The sequence below is a fragment of the Hyaena hyaena genome, unplaced genomic scaffold (genome assembly GCF_003009895.1).
Source record: "Hyaena hyaena isolate Hyena2069 unplaced genomic scaffold, ASM300989v1 scaffold_54, whole genome shotgun sequence".
Taxonomy (NCBI): Eukaryota; Metazoa; Chordata; class Mammalia; order Carnivora; family Hyaenidae; genus Hyaena; species Hyaena hyaena.
Genome location: NW_024080685.1, coordinates 4,162,707 through 4,176,009, shown reverse-complemented (window position 1 = coordinate 4,176,009; position 13,303 = coordinate 4,162,707).

The following is a 13,303-nucleotide window of genomic DNA, read 5'->3' as shown; positions in this document are numbered from 1 at the left end:
TACATAGGTTAGGGGTGCGTGGGTGGCTCAGTCAGTTAAGTGTCTGACTGTGGCTCAGGTCATGATCTCACGGTTTATGAGTCAAGCTCTGCATTAGGCTCCACGTCAATAGTGCAGAACTTGCTTGGGATTCCCTCTCTCCCTTTCTCTCTGCCTCTCCCCACTCATGTGGCTCCTGTCTCTCTCAAAATAAATAAATAATCTTAAAAAAATACAGACAGGGAGCCTGGATGGCTCAGTCAGTTAAGAGTCCGACTCTTGGTTTCAGCTCAGGTCATGACATCCCGGTACACGGGATGGAGCACTACATCAGGCTTGGAGCTGTCAGTGCAGAGACTGCGTCAGATTTTTTTCTCCTTCTCTCTATGCCCCTTCCCCACGTGCAAGCTCTCTCTCTTTATAAAAATAAAAAAGCACAGCTTAAAGTGATCTAATTAAATATGACTCTATCCAAGAAGAAATAGTTTCGGTGAATTACTTGAAACTGAATTTACTATTTCTCTATACCAGCTTTTCATTGTTCTGCCATTGCCACCAATTTAAAACCAAGTTTATTTAAAAATATAAATCTTTCATTCGTCTATCAATACAATCAGTTTCAACTTAAAACTTTGATCATTTTAAAGCTAAAGACAATGGATTCATGTAATGTTGACATATTTCAAAATCAGCAGAATATAAAAATTTTAAAGAATAATTGTAAAAAAATAATGAAAGCCATTTCTTACTAGTTAAATACATGATTCTTATCTAAAGTTTAAATGACTACTAAGTGATAATACATTAAAAGGAATAAGACAAATGCCTTTGTTATTTAATAATTTTGAGAATTATTAGGAAAACAATACTTTTCAGATATTTCAATTGCAGAGAGGTTGTATTTCACTTAGGAAGTTAGGAAAGATAATGAAATATGCAGCAGAGAATATAAGCTTTCTAGTATCACACCTGAGGAATTGTATTGGATCTCATATTTAAAATAGCATATATTCTGGAGAGCCTGGGTGGTTCAGTTGGTTGAGCAGCTGACTTCAGCTCAGGTCATGATTTCACAGCTCGAAGGCTTGTGAGTTTGAGCCCAGCGTTGGGCTCTGTGCTGACAGCTCAGAGCCTGGAGCCTGCTTTAGATTCTGTGTCTCCCTCTTCTCTCTCTCTGCCCTTCCCCTGCTCACTCTCTCTCTAAAAAATAAACATTTTACAAAAGTAGCATATATTCCAATTTTCACTGTTAACACTTCATTCATGTTTTTAATTTTTTATTAAACAAAAATGAAGTGGCTGGGCCTGATAGGGCCTGAATCATCTAGACAATTATGAAATCTACATTATACTTTGTACTGTACAGACATAAGTTTCACAATAAGTATGCATGTACCTGACCTCAGCTGTCTAATAGCTGAAAGATTCTGAAACCTCTAACCAGCACACTTAGCTCTGAATATTGTCTCCGACATGTACTAGCCGAGTGATCTCTTGGAGGCTCCATTCCCACATTTGTAAAAACAGTAAATAACTCCTGACTGTCTTACAAAACTGTCTGGGAAGATTAGGTGAAAGAACATATATAAATGCCATTAGTAAAACACAAAATGCTAAATAAATGTAAATTGTTGTTGTGATGGTGGTTGTTGTTATCATTATCATTTTGGGGGGGGTTTCAAACTCCAGCTCTATTGTTTAATATCTCTATGACTTACATGTCAAGTGATTTAACTTTTTAAAGCCTTTTTTTCTTATCTGAAAATATCAGTTTTATGAGGATTAAATGAAATAAAACATATGGAGAGCTTAAGCACAGAGTGGATGGTGAGGACTTAGCAAGGGTAACTACTAGCTCTTATTGTAACTTATTACCCATATCAGGAGAATAGTTTCCTAGAGTAATTCTTCCAATAATCATAACAGATAATACTGAACTGTCCACATGATCGATCACCTGCACATCAGAGAGATCTGAATTGGACAGCACACAAGCTACAGCAAAGAAACAGATGTTTTCTCTCTATAGAGCTAACCTGCCATTATGAAAACTGACCCTTGTTCTTATTAGTTAACGGGCTGAATCAACCTGGACATAAACTATATAAACAAATTTTACGTGCCAAGAATATTGTTGCAAAGTCCAAGTATCAACATCGCTATAATTTGATGACTCTTACACTCATAAAGTGTTTGGATATAAATTAATATTGCTTGTTTATTTTATACAAGGACAATTCGATCATGACCTATTTCTTATTCAGGGTACAATTCTGTACTCTGTCCTTTCTTATTGCCCATTTCTACAAAAAAAAAAAATGACTTTGGCTGTCTCCACCCAGCTGTCTTTTTTCCATGGTTTTTGAGAGGCGGACAAAATGGGTATCTATGGAGAAAAGCCATGTGCTACTTCTCACACACTTTCCCCTACATTTAATTCATTTTCCCCTACAGCCTTTGAGGTCAGACATCTCCAAGAAGTTTATGACCTATATTCAGATCAGCAACATGCCAGGGAAAGCGGACAGCTGTATGGGACATTTCTGGCTCCAAAAGATGCTAACTCTTTATGTGATTCCACTTAAAAAAAAAAAAAAAAGCTAAAGTGATATACATTTAAAAAGTATAAAATTTTTGGTATATTGTGGTATTTGGCATACAGACCAGAAAAACAGTAATGTAAACCAAGTATATTTGTTTCTCCATAAGTATATAGCAGTGTGTGTTCTCAGCAGCCACTGAATCATGGTAACTTCTGATCTTATCCCAACCAGTTGCACAAGTACTGGGAATCAAACACCTGTTTATTTGTTAATGCAACTGAAGAAACTTGATCGCTGGGTTTCAATGACTCTAAAGTACATACTCCCATTCTGTTTCAGACCAAACAATATATTTCCTTTCATTTATAGATTTGTTGTGATAATCTATTCCTATTTGAAAAATAAAATGGTGTGATTCATATATTTACCCCACTGTTGATGTTAATTCATTTTTTGTTCTCAGGGAATAATAAATTCTATATGAATATTATCAGCCAGCTTTTAAGTTTTAGGAATTGCATATGGTGTCAACAAATGACTTGGCCTTACTTTGGGGTACAAGACAATCAGTTAAATGCACTTATATCACATCGTATCCTAATATACAAAATATATTTGCTTACAAACTATAAATCAATTATAGACTCTGACCACTTCAATATTCTTTTGGAAGAAATTTTTCCCTACTGCCCACAGAGAGCTTCCCTGGGTTATTTATTACTTATTACTCTGCTGCTTCTGGAAGAGGTTTCTAAAACAGCACAAAAACATTGATGAGGAGAAAAACATTCACTATCGCTCAGTGAGCACTTAATAAGCAACTACTGCATACCAGGTACCATGATGGGCCCTGAAAAAAAAAAAAAGAAGAAGATATAGCCCTTCACCACTTGGTCAGAAGGCAAGCATATAGATAGGTCATTCAAATAAAACACTGTAAATGCTATAATATAGGTGAGCATAGGGCCATGGAAGTACAGAGAAAGAGCTAAAGTCGTCTTTACTGAATTTCAGACTCACTAATCCAACAACCTATGGGATATCATTCACTTCTCAACATGTTCAACACAGAACTCGGAAACTGTCCCATTCAAATTACTGTGTAGCAGAAGCTGCAGGTACCCTGTTCATTTTCTCTGGCCTCCAGAGTCTGTCCAGGCTGTATGTGAGAACAGCCCTGAACCAATCACTGAGTGGGTGGATACATAACCTATCTCTCTCCTAACACAGGTGGGATAGGTCAGAGATAGGATAATTCTTTCATATGTTCTACAGTGGTCTCACTGAATCTCCACACAGTGAGGACCATTATGGTAAACATGGGTCAAGTCAAAGGCCCCAGAAATTCTCCTCCTTACCAGGATTGTAATCTAAAATCAATACCTCATCCCTGATGGAACTTCAGAGATTAGCATAAACATCAAAGATTTGACAAAAAGCAGGGGTAATGAGACCTATAGTGTTCCATTTAGTTTGCCTGTTTGACCTATAGGGAAGCTGGATGGATCTACAAATGACTGTGCAGTATGGCAAACTTCATCAGGTGCCTTCAATTGCAGCTGCTATTTAGGTGTAGCCTCTTTCCTGGAACAAATCAAGAGTCTCTGGCACCTGGTGTGTGGCTATTGATTTGAAAATACATCTTTTCCCATATCAATGTGTACTGACCACCAGAAGTCATTTGCATTTATCAGATGTAGCCTCAGTACTATGTCAACTTTCCTGCTCTCTGCCACAACGTAGTGGGCAGAGATTATGATGATCTCAACAGTCCATGTAAAATCACATTGGGCTACTTGGTTGGGCCCTATCAGGACCTGAGGAGGAAGTAGCAGGTATTTTCTGTGATTTAGAAACACATATGTGAGTCAGAGAACAAGAGATAAACCCCATGAAGATTCAGGGGCTTATTAATACATGAAGTTCCTGGGAATGAAACAGTGTGGAATATCTCAAGATGTTCTTCAAAGTGAAAGATAATTGCTGCACCTTGTAAAAGTCTACCTCTAAAGAAGAGGCATCTTGTGGGCCTTTTGGGATTTTAGAGGTAATATATGCCATATCTGAGTGGGCTACTTAGGTCCCACTTACAAGTAATCTGCAAAGCTGCCAGCATTGAGGGGGGACCAAAATCAGTGCAGGATAAGAGGCAAGCTGCTCTTCTTGGTGCCCTAGAAGACTCAATGATACTTGGACTGTCTCTGGCAAATGAGAGGTTTCATGAAGTCTCTGGCAAGCAATAATTGGAGAATTGAGTATAGAACTCAGGGTTTTAAAGCAAATCCATGCCTCTTCTGCAGATAAAATTCTTTTCAAAAACCACTTCTAGTGTGATACTGATACTGAATGCCTTACATGTATTCTGAATTTCCCTTTATGAGCTAGGTGATTTTCCTAGCCATAAGATTGGGCATAAAAAGAAGCAATCTCTCATCAAATGAAAATGGTATGTAAGAGATTGAGCCCAAGCAGGTCCAGAAGGCACAATTAAGTTGCCTGAGCAGGTGGCTTATACTCCTCCAGTATCAACTCCTGGCTCTTCTTCAATCCATATCCATAGCCCCATAGGGGAGTTTCTTATTACCAGTTGAGTGTGGAGGAAGAAGATCAGTCCTGATTTACAGATAGTAAAACAATATCCTGGGACAAACTGGAAGAGACAGTCTCAGCATTATAGTTCTACTCAGAACCATACACCCCAAAGGCAGAATTTTGAGTAATACATTTGGTTGCCCATGTTTTCTGATCTGAGAGATGTCCAGAAGTATGGACATACCCTGGTTCATGGGCAGTTGATAAAAGTTTGACTGGATGTTCAGGGGCTTAGTTAAAAAAAAAAAAAAAAAGGACTGGAATAATGATGAGAAGGCTTCTGTGGCAAAAATGTATGAATGATTCTGATAATAAGCATAGAGTATGAAGTTATTTGTGAATACCTTCCAAACAGCATCCATCACAGAGGTGGCTTTCAAGGAATCATATAGGTAGAAAAAAATGACATAGTCTGTATATATTAACCTGTTTCTTTCATTAGCCATTGCAGGACTTGCTCTCTGGGCCCATGTATAACATGGTCACAATGGCAAGAATGGAGGCTAATTGTGGACTTAACAGCATGGACTGGCCTAGCCACTGTTACTGATGAGTCCATAATTGGTCAACACAAGGGATCAACACTGAGTCCCCAATATAGCACTATTCCTCAGGGGACCAGCTAGCTACCAAGTTCAGACTGATTAAAGTGGATCCCTATGTTATAAAGGAGGCAGAAACTTGTCCTCACTAAAATAGACATGTATTTTGGATATAGATTTGCCTTCCCTGGTTGTAATGCTTTTGTAAACATCACTGTTTGTGGACTTTAAGAATGTTTTATTTGCCATTGTGACATTCTGTACAATGTTGTTCCTGGTCAAAGAATTCATTTCACAACCAAAGAAGCAATGGGTTTACCCTTAGAATTCACTTGTCTTACGACATATCTATCAATCAGAAGCAGTTAGCTAACAGGAATGGTGGAGTAGCCTCCTGAATTCACAATGTCTCCTAAGGAATGCGGTTCTAGCATACAAGATAAAAATACTCTAAATCGGCAACTATTATATAATACGGTTCCTTCCATAACCAAAATACATGGGTTCGGGAATCAAGAGGGATGTGGGAATGCATCCTCTCAATATTACACTTCATGACTGTTCCCAGAAATTCTGTTACCCATTTGTAATGTACAGTTCTGTTGATTTGGAGATCTTGGTTCTAAAGGGCAGAATATTGTTGCCAGGAGAAAGAACAATGACTCCGTTGAATTGGAAGTTAAGATGGACACATGACTCTTTGGGACTCTTCTTACTACTGGCTGAATGCATACTTTAAATGACAGATCCAGATTACTGAGGTAAAACGGAATTGGTGCTAAACAGTGGAGTAAGGGGATGGGGACTATGTCTAGAGCCCAGGGGATTCTTTGAGGAGCTTCTTACTACTTCAATTTAATAGAAAACTATAGCCATAAAAAAAAGTCAGGACAACTGAATATTCAGATGCCTCAGTACTGAAAGTTTACATGATACTACCAGGCAAAGAATTCCTATCAGTTGAAGTCCTACCTGAGGAGAAATGAAATATAGAAAGGAAGAGAGAAATTATTAGTTTCAAGGATGGTCTTGTGACCGGTTTTAGAAATAAAGACTAGTAGCTTTGTATATTTTTCCTTGCTTATTATGAATGTGTGTGTGTGTATATATACAGAGAGAAAGAGGAAAAAAAAAACCTATTTTATTCTCCCTTCTTCTTCCCCTTATTATTTTACACAAGTTTTGCTGGAGGTTACCTTTACAAATTAGTCTAGAGTAGAAGAATATTCAGGTGAGACTATGACTGAATTTGAGGAATACTTGACATGGTCCAGATGTAGGTGGTGTGACCGACACCCAGAAACTGATTCAATGATTAGCACCTTATGTCTCCTCAATTTGACAAGAAGGGGAAAATATCTTCAATTCTACAAAGAATAGTTGAGTCTTGCTAAGTGGAAATATAGAGTTCTTTTCATTTTCCGTTCAGTAGAATACCAGGGTAAGTATGGATGCTGTGTAGCTGAGGAGGAAACTGTGTTAGTTACTAAGCTGTTATCTCTCAGCTGCAAATGCACTCTTCTATACTCTTGTTTTGTGACGCTGGTACAGAAACTCCCACGTTTCTGCTCTGCCAGCTGGCTTCCTGTTAGGCACCCCAAGAAGGTATTCTAGAAGGATACTGCAAGGCTGAAGGAGGATGAGAGGATTTTCTGCCTGCTTTCTGTGCTTGTGAGCATTGCCCTAACATCATGTCTTCACCCCAGCAGCACCATTTCCTTTCCTCCCAAAGCAGCAGCTTAACTCCATTTGCAGTTTTTCCTCTTCGTGTGGAACCATCCTCAATTTGCCCTGCTTTAGAGACAGCAGCAGGCAGGAGACACCCTTCCTTCTGAGATCTGGCTTCCAGCCCAGAGGGCTCCTCTTCCAAACTTGAGAGATACCAGCACCAACTGAGCAATCCCTCAGGCTATGATATCTGAATTTCAGCTCTAAGCTTCTAAGTTTTAATAAACCCAACATCTCTCTATTCCACCAGCCTCAAAGTGGTAGCTGCTCCCAGCAATGGTTACTTCCTACTAATTTAGTGTTTTACTTTTATCTTTTTTGGCTCACTAGTTAACAACTTTGTGCCTGGATAACAATTCCTTGTGTTATATTTTGGTGGGGATTTTTTAAAATCTCCTGACTGTCTGCTAACAGATACAGACACTTTCTTAGGATTCCCTCACCTGCCCCATCCCCCATTCTAGGCTAGAATTTTCTCTCCTACTGTCCTACAATTAACAACCCTCTAGCACAATAATTATCATATAGTTTTGTGGTTGTTTGTTTTCTTATAGCCCTGATAAATGGTGAACTCTGTATTTCCAAATTATTCATCTTGGCATCTCCATTTCCCAAAATAATGCCTAGAAAATAAAGACATTAAGTGGATATTTTTTGAATGAGTAAAGGAATACTCTAGGAAGTTTCCTGATGGGAACGACAGAGGAAAGAGCGAGAGTAGCCAGCAGACCAGTGGTTCACCAATATTTTGATCTCAGGATTCCTTTGGAGAGTAACATACTAGTAAATATTGAATAAACAGCTTTAAAAAAAAAAAAGCTCTGATTTGTAGCATTTGCTGATTTTTGTTTTGTAAACACTTCCTCCGTGGCTGATGTCAAGCCATCAACATGATGTCATTGAACACAGAGCTGGAAGGAGACCCACACAATTGGTTCTCGTGAGCCAGTGTCAGCAAGTTCCAACATACCATCGCTTTACAATGTTATTGAAGACTTTAAAGTACCTTGGTTTATGTGAATTACATCTACAAATATTTATAGTATTAGAAATTAGAACTGAGAAATTATTTGAATGTTTACTTTAGTTCTATTAAAGTAACAATAATCCTACTTGTTAACATAAATAACATTTTTGTAAAATATAACTATCCTTTTAAAATAAAAACTAATTTTTTATACTTTCAAAAAAATTTTTACATTTTGGCAAATCTCTTAATTATGAGTTATGAAAAGACAACTGGATTCTCACATCTCCTTCAACATTCATTCTATGGTGATGTGTTGTTTTGGTTTAAGTATATGAAGAAAATGTGGCCCCACACTGATATGTTATTAGAAAAAGGAGGGAAACTGTATATTTTAATATCAATTTCAGATAATTGAGGACGTTCTTCTTTAGCAATATACTAAAACTCAGAAAGCAGTGGTTTCTTAAAGTTTAGTTATAATGTGGAATCCAAAACCATACAACGAACTTTTAGACTCTATTACAAGAATAATCCATTGGTCTATCTTGCATTTTGAGTGGATCTTTTGCCCAGCATGATTTTGTAAAATAAAACATTGGTCATTTGGAAAGTATTGCTTCACTGAGTTATGCAGATCTTCCAAATACTGACATACTTCTTTATATAAAGTCAAAAATTATTTTCACTAATATCACCACCAATCTCATCAGTGAAGTCCTTAAATACTAGGAAACTATTAATCTCACTGTGGTAGAGACAAGTTTCCCAAAATTCTAATTTTCACTCCTATTTCTCATTGGCAAAAAGTACCATCAATTGTTTTCCTTTAGGTGACAGATTCACTTCATACATTTTTAATAAAATGTTTGGTAATGCCCAATTCTGAATAACCATCATTTTCTGTCAGCCATTTCTCAGTTCCATGAGAAAAGCAACTAGTTCAGCTTACATCTCCAGCGACTGTATGAATGCTTTTACTCAAGGCAACTATTGTACTCTTCTCTCTGCAACAGAAGTGCTTTATGCATATTTTCCACTTCTTTACATATTAAAAAAATATAACCAAGTGTCAAGATTCAATAAAATTTATTTTACCATTCCATCAAGGACATTCATAAGGGAAATTGGCTTTCTTTCTTGCTTGCTTTCTTGGTTTTTACTGTGAGTGCAATACAGTGAGAAAATATGACTCCTAGTACAATTTGGTGCCACCATCTTGAGTCATACTCAGATGCCAGCAATTTTAACCACTATTGCTTTATACCATTGGTGCAAATGTTGACACAGAGAAACAGTATTATAAAATTGTACTATCTTAGTATTATAATAAAAATAATTTGGGGGTGCATGGGTGGCTCAGTCAGTAAGTGTCCAACTTCAGCTCAGGTCATGATCTCACAGTCCATGGGTTCAAGCCCTGCATTGGGCTCTGTGCTGCCAGCTCAGAGCCTGGAGCTTGCTTTGGATTCTGTGTCACTTTCTCTTTCTCTGCCCCTTCCCCACTTGCACTCTGTCTCTCAAAAAGAAACAAACGTAAAAAAAAATAACAATTTTAACCTCACAGACTCTACAGAGGATATTCCCAGGAGTCTATTGACCACACTTTGAAAATTACTGCACAAGACATCTGAAAAAATATCTAGTCACAAGTCATTTTCTGAGAAGTTTGCATATATATAAGGGCCATACAAATGTGAAAGATTGAACATTTCTGGAAAGATGTTTTCCCAGGCCACTATGAAAGAAAGAAAGGAAAGAAGGAAGAACTTATTGAGAACTATGTTAAACAAATGAATCATGTCCACAGTCTCTCCTGAGAGAAAACAGCTCTAGGATCTCATGATTTACCATGAGACCATACAGCTCTTCCATAACACCTGGCATCCTGATTGGTCGGGCTATGACTTTGGACTGAGGACACCCAATATAGAGGCTCATAACAACCAGAATGTTATAAGGACATTAATCTAAGAGCTATTCTGAAACAGAGATTAACTAAACAGAAATCAGACTCCTTCTCTCCAAAATTTGAATGTAGAAATTAAAAAAAGAGTCATAAAAATAGACATATAGATCAAGAGAACAGAATAGAAAACCCAGAAATGAATGCACAATTATATGGTTGATTAATCTTTGACAAATCAGGAAAGAATATCCAATGGGAAAAAGAAGGTCTCTTCAACAAATGGTGTTGGGAAGACTGGATAGCAACATGCAAAAGAATGAAACTGGATCACTTTCTTACACCATGCACAAAAGTAAATTCAAAAGACCTAAATGTGAGAACTGAAACCATAAAAATCTACAAGAGAACACAGGCAGTAACTTTTTTGAGATCAGCTATAACAACTTTTTTCCAGATATGTCTCCTGAGGCAAGGGAAACAAAAACAAAAATAAACTATTGGGACTTCACCAAAATAAAAAGCTTTTGTACCATGAAGGAAACAATCAACAATACTAAAAGGTCACTTTCAGAATAAGAGAAGATATTTGCAAATGACATAGCTGATAAAGGGTTAGTATCCAAAATATATAATGAACTTATAAAACTCAATACACAAAAAGTGAATAATTTAATTAAAAAATAGCAGAAGACGTGAATAGACATGTTTTAAAGAAGACATACAGAGGGCCAACAGGCACATGAAAAGATGTTCAATATCGCTCACATCAGGGGAATACAAATCACAACTCCAGTGAGATATCACCTCATACCTGTCAGAATGGCTAAAATCAACACAAGAAACAACAGATGTTGGCGAGGATATGGAGAAAAAGGAAACTTCTTGCACTGTTGGTGGAAATGCAAACCGGTGGTGCCACTCTGGAAAGCAGTATCGAGGCTCCTCAAAAAGTTAAAAATACAACTACCCTACTATCCAGTAATTGCATTACTAGGTATTTACCTGAAGAATGCAAAAATACTAATTCAGAGAGATACATGCACCCCGATGTTTACAGCAGCATTTTCTACAGTAGCCAAATTATATAAACACCTCAAGTGTCCATCAACTGATGAATAGATAAAGAAGGTGTGGTATATATATATGCAATGGAATATTATCATAAAAAAGAATGATATCTTGTCAGTTGCAATAACATGGACGGATCTAGAGAGTATTATAAGTGGAATAAGTCAGAGAAACACAGGTACCATATGATTTCATTCATATGTAGATTTTAAGAAGCAAAACAAACGAGCAAAGGGGAAAAAAACAGAGAGGGAAGCAAACCAAGAAACAGATTCCTAACTGTAGAGAACTGATTGTTACCAGAAAGAGAGTGGGTGGGGTGGGGGGTTAACTGGGTGATGGGGATTAAGGAGTGCACTTGTGATGAGTACTGGGTGATGTATGGAAGTGTTGAGTCACTAGATTGCACACCTGAAACTAATATTACACTGTATGTTAACTAACTGGAATTTAAATTAAAACAAAAAGAAAAGAAAAGAAAAATATAAACTAGAGAAAAAAAGAATCAGCAAGTGTAGATGACGTAGAAGCTGAGAGTAGAAAAGATACTCAGCTCAGAAATGGGTAGTCAGGGCTATAACAGGTCACAAGTATACAAAAATTATAATAAGCTGAAGCTACAAGAAAAGAGACACAATGAGTGAGGAAAAACAGATGAAGTAGAGAAAGGAGGCTGAAGAGAAGGTGAGCAAGTTGGTCAGTGGAGCTGCAAAAGCAATGAGAGACAAAGAGGAACCAAGTCATCCTGATGGTAAAAGGGCAACAAATTCCGCTACTGAAAGGCTAACTAGAAAATCCAGTTCTTAGAGTTGTTATGCCAGGCCTCAGCTCTTCACCGAGATTCCTTTTGTCTATGTATTTCCTTCCAAGAACCCAGTGTTTTTAAAATGAAATCAAAACAACTTGAGTGTTCCTTGTAACCACTGGAGCCCAATGAACCCCTGACTACTAGGGAAGGCATCGTGCTAGGTGTTCTCATATCATTATCTCAATTTAAGCCATATTTCTTGGCTTAAGCATGTGTACCAGTAATGCTCCCATATATCAGGTACAATAGGAACAAACAAGGTTGACATGATTTTCATTTCCATAAGTCATAAAATACATAAAATATAGAGGCTACAAGCCAGAGGGAACTAAGTAGTTGGAGAATTTGTTTTTTCCTCCTCATTCCAAAACAGAAAAACAACTGAACAACGTATCATTAGGGTAAAAAGAGAAAAGGGTGTGTCCAGTTGGGATTATTTTAGTTGCAAAAAAACAAACCCAGTTGAATTAAATTAAGCTAACAGGGAGAATTCTTTATAAACTGCAGGGGTATCTCATAGAACCTTAAAGAGATGCTCAGCCTCAGAAGAAGCCACATCTGGATTCCTTGTGTGTCTCCATCATGTTTCTCTAAGTGCAGCGACTGCATTCTTCTGTCCTTGCACCCTACCTTTCTGCCTCCCTGGTAGAATAAGGCTATCCACAACTCCTGACTTTGCAGGTCAACATCTAATTCCCAGGGATATTGAACCAATTTCCTTCCTCCTTGTCTTCTTCGTTCTTTTTACTCCTCATCCAACTCAATTCCAAATTTGTAGAAAAAATGCTCTGATTGGTCTAGCTTTGGTCAAATATTAATCATTCATACAATGATCTATAACTGAGAGGCAGAGTCAAATAACCACCTTACACAAAATGAAATTGATGGTGGAATACTGTGGGGGTTGGGGAGTGGTTTTTTTTTTTAATGTTTATTTTTGAGAGACAGAGAGAGAGAGACAGAGAGAGAGCAGGGGAAGGGCAGAGAGAGGGAGACACGGAATCTGAAGCAGGCCCCAGGCTCTGAGCTGTCAGCACTGAGCCCAACGAGGGGATCAAATTCACAGACTACGAGATCATGACCTGAGCTGAAGTCAGGGGCTTAACCAACTGAGCCACCTAGGTACCCCAGGAGTGTTTGGTTTTATTACCCTGGATCACCAGATGG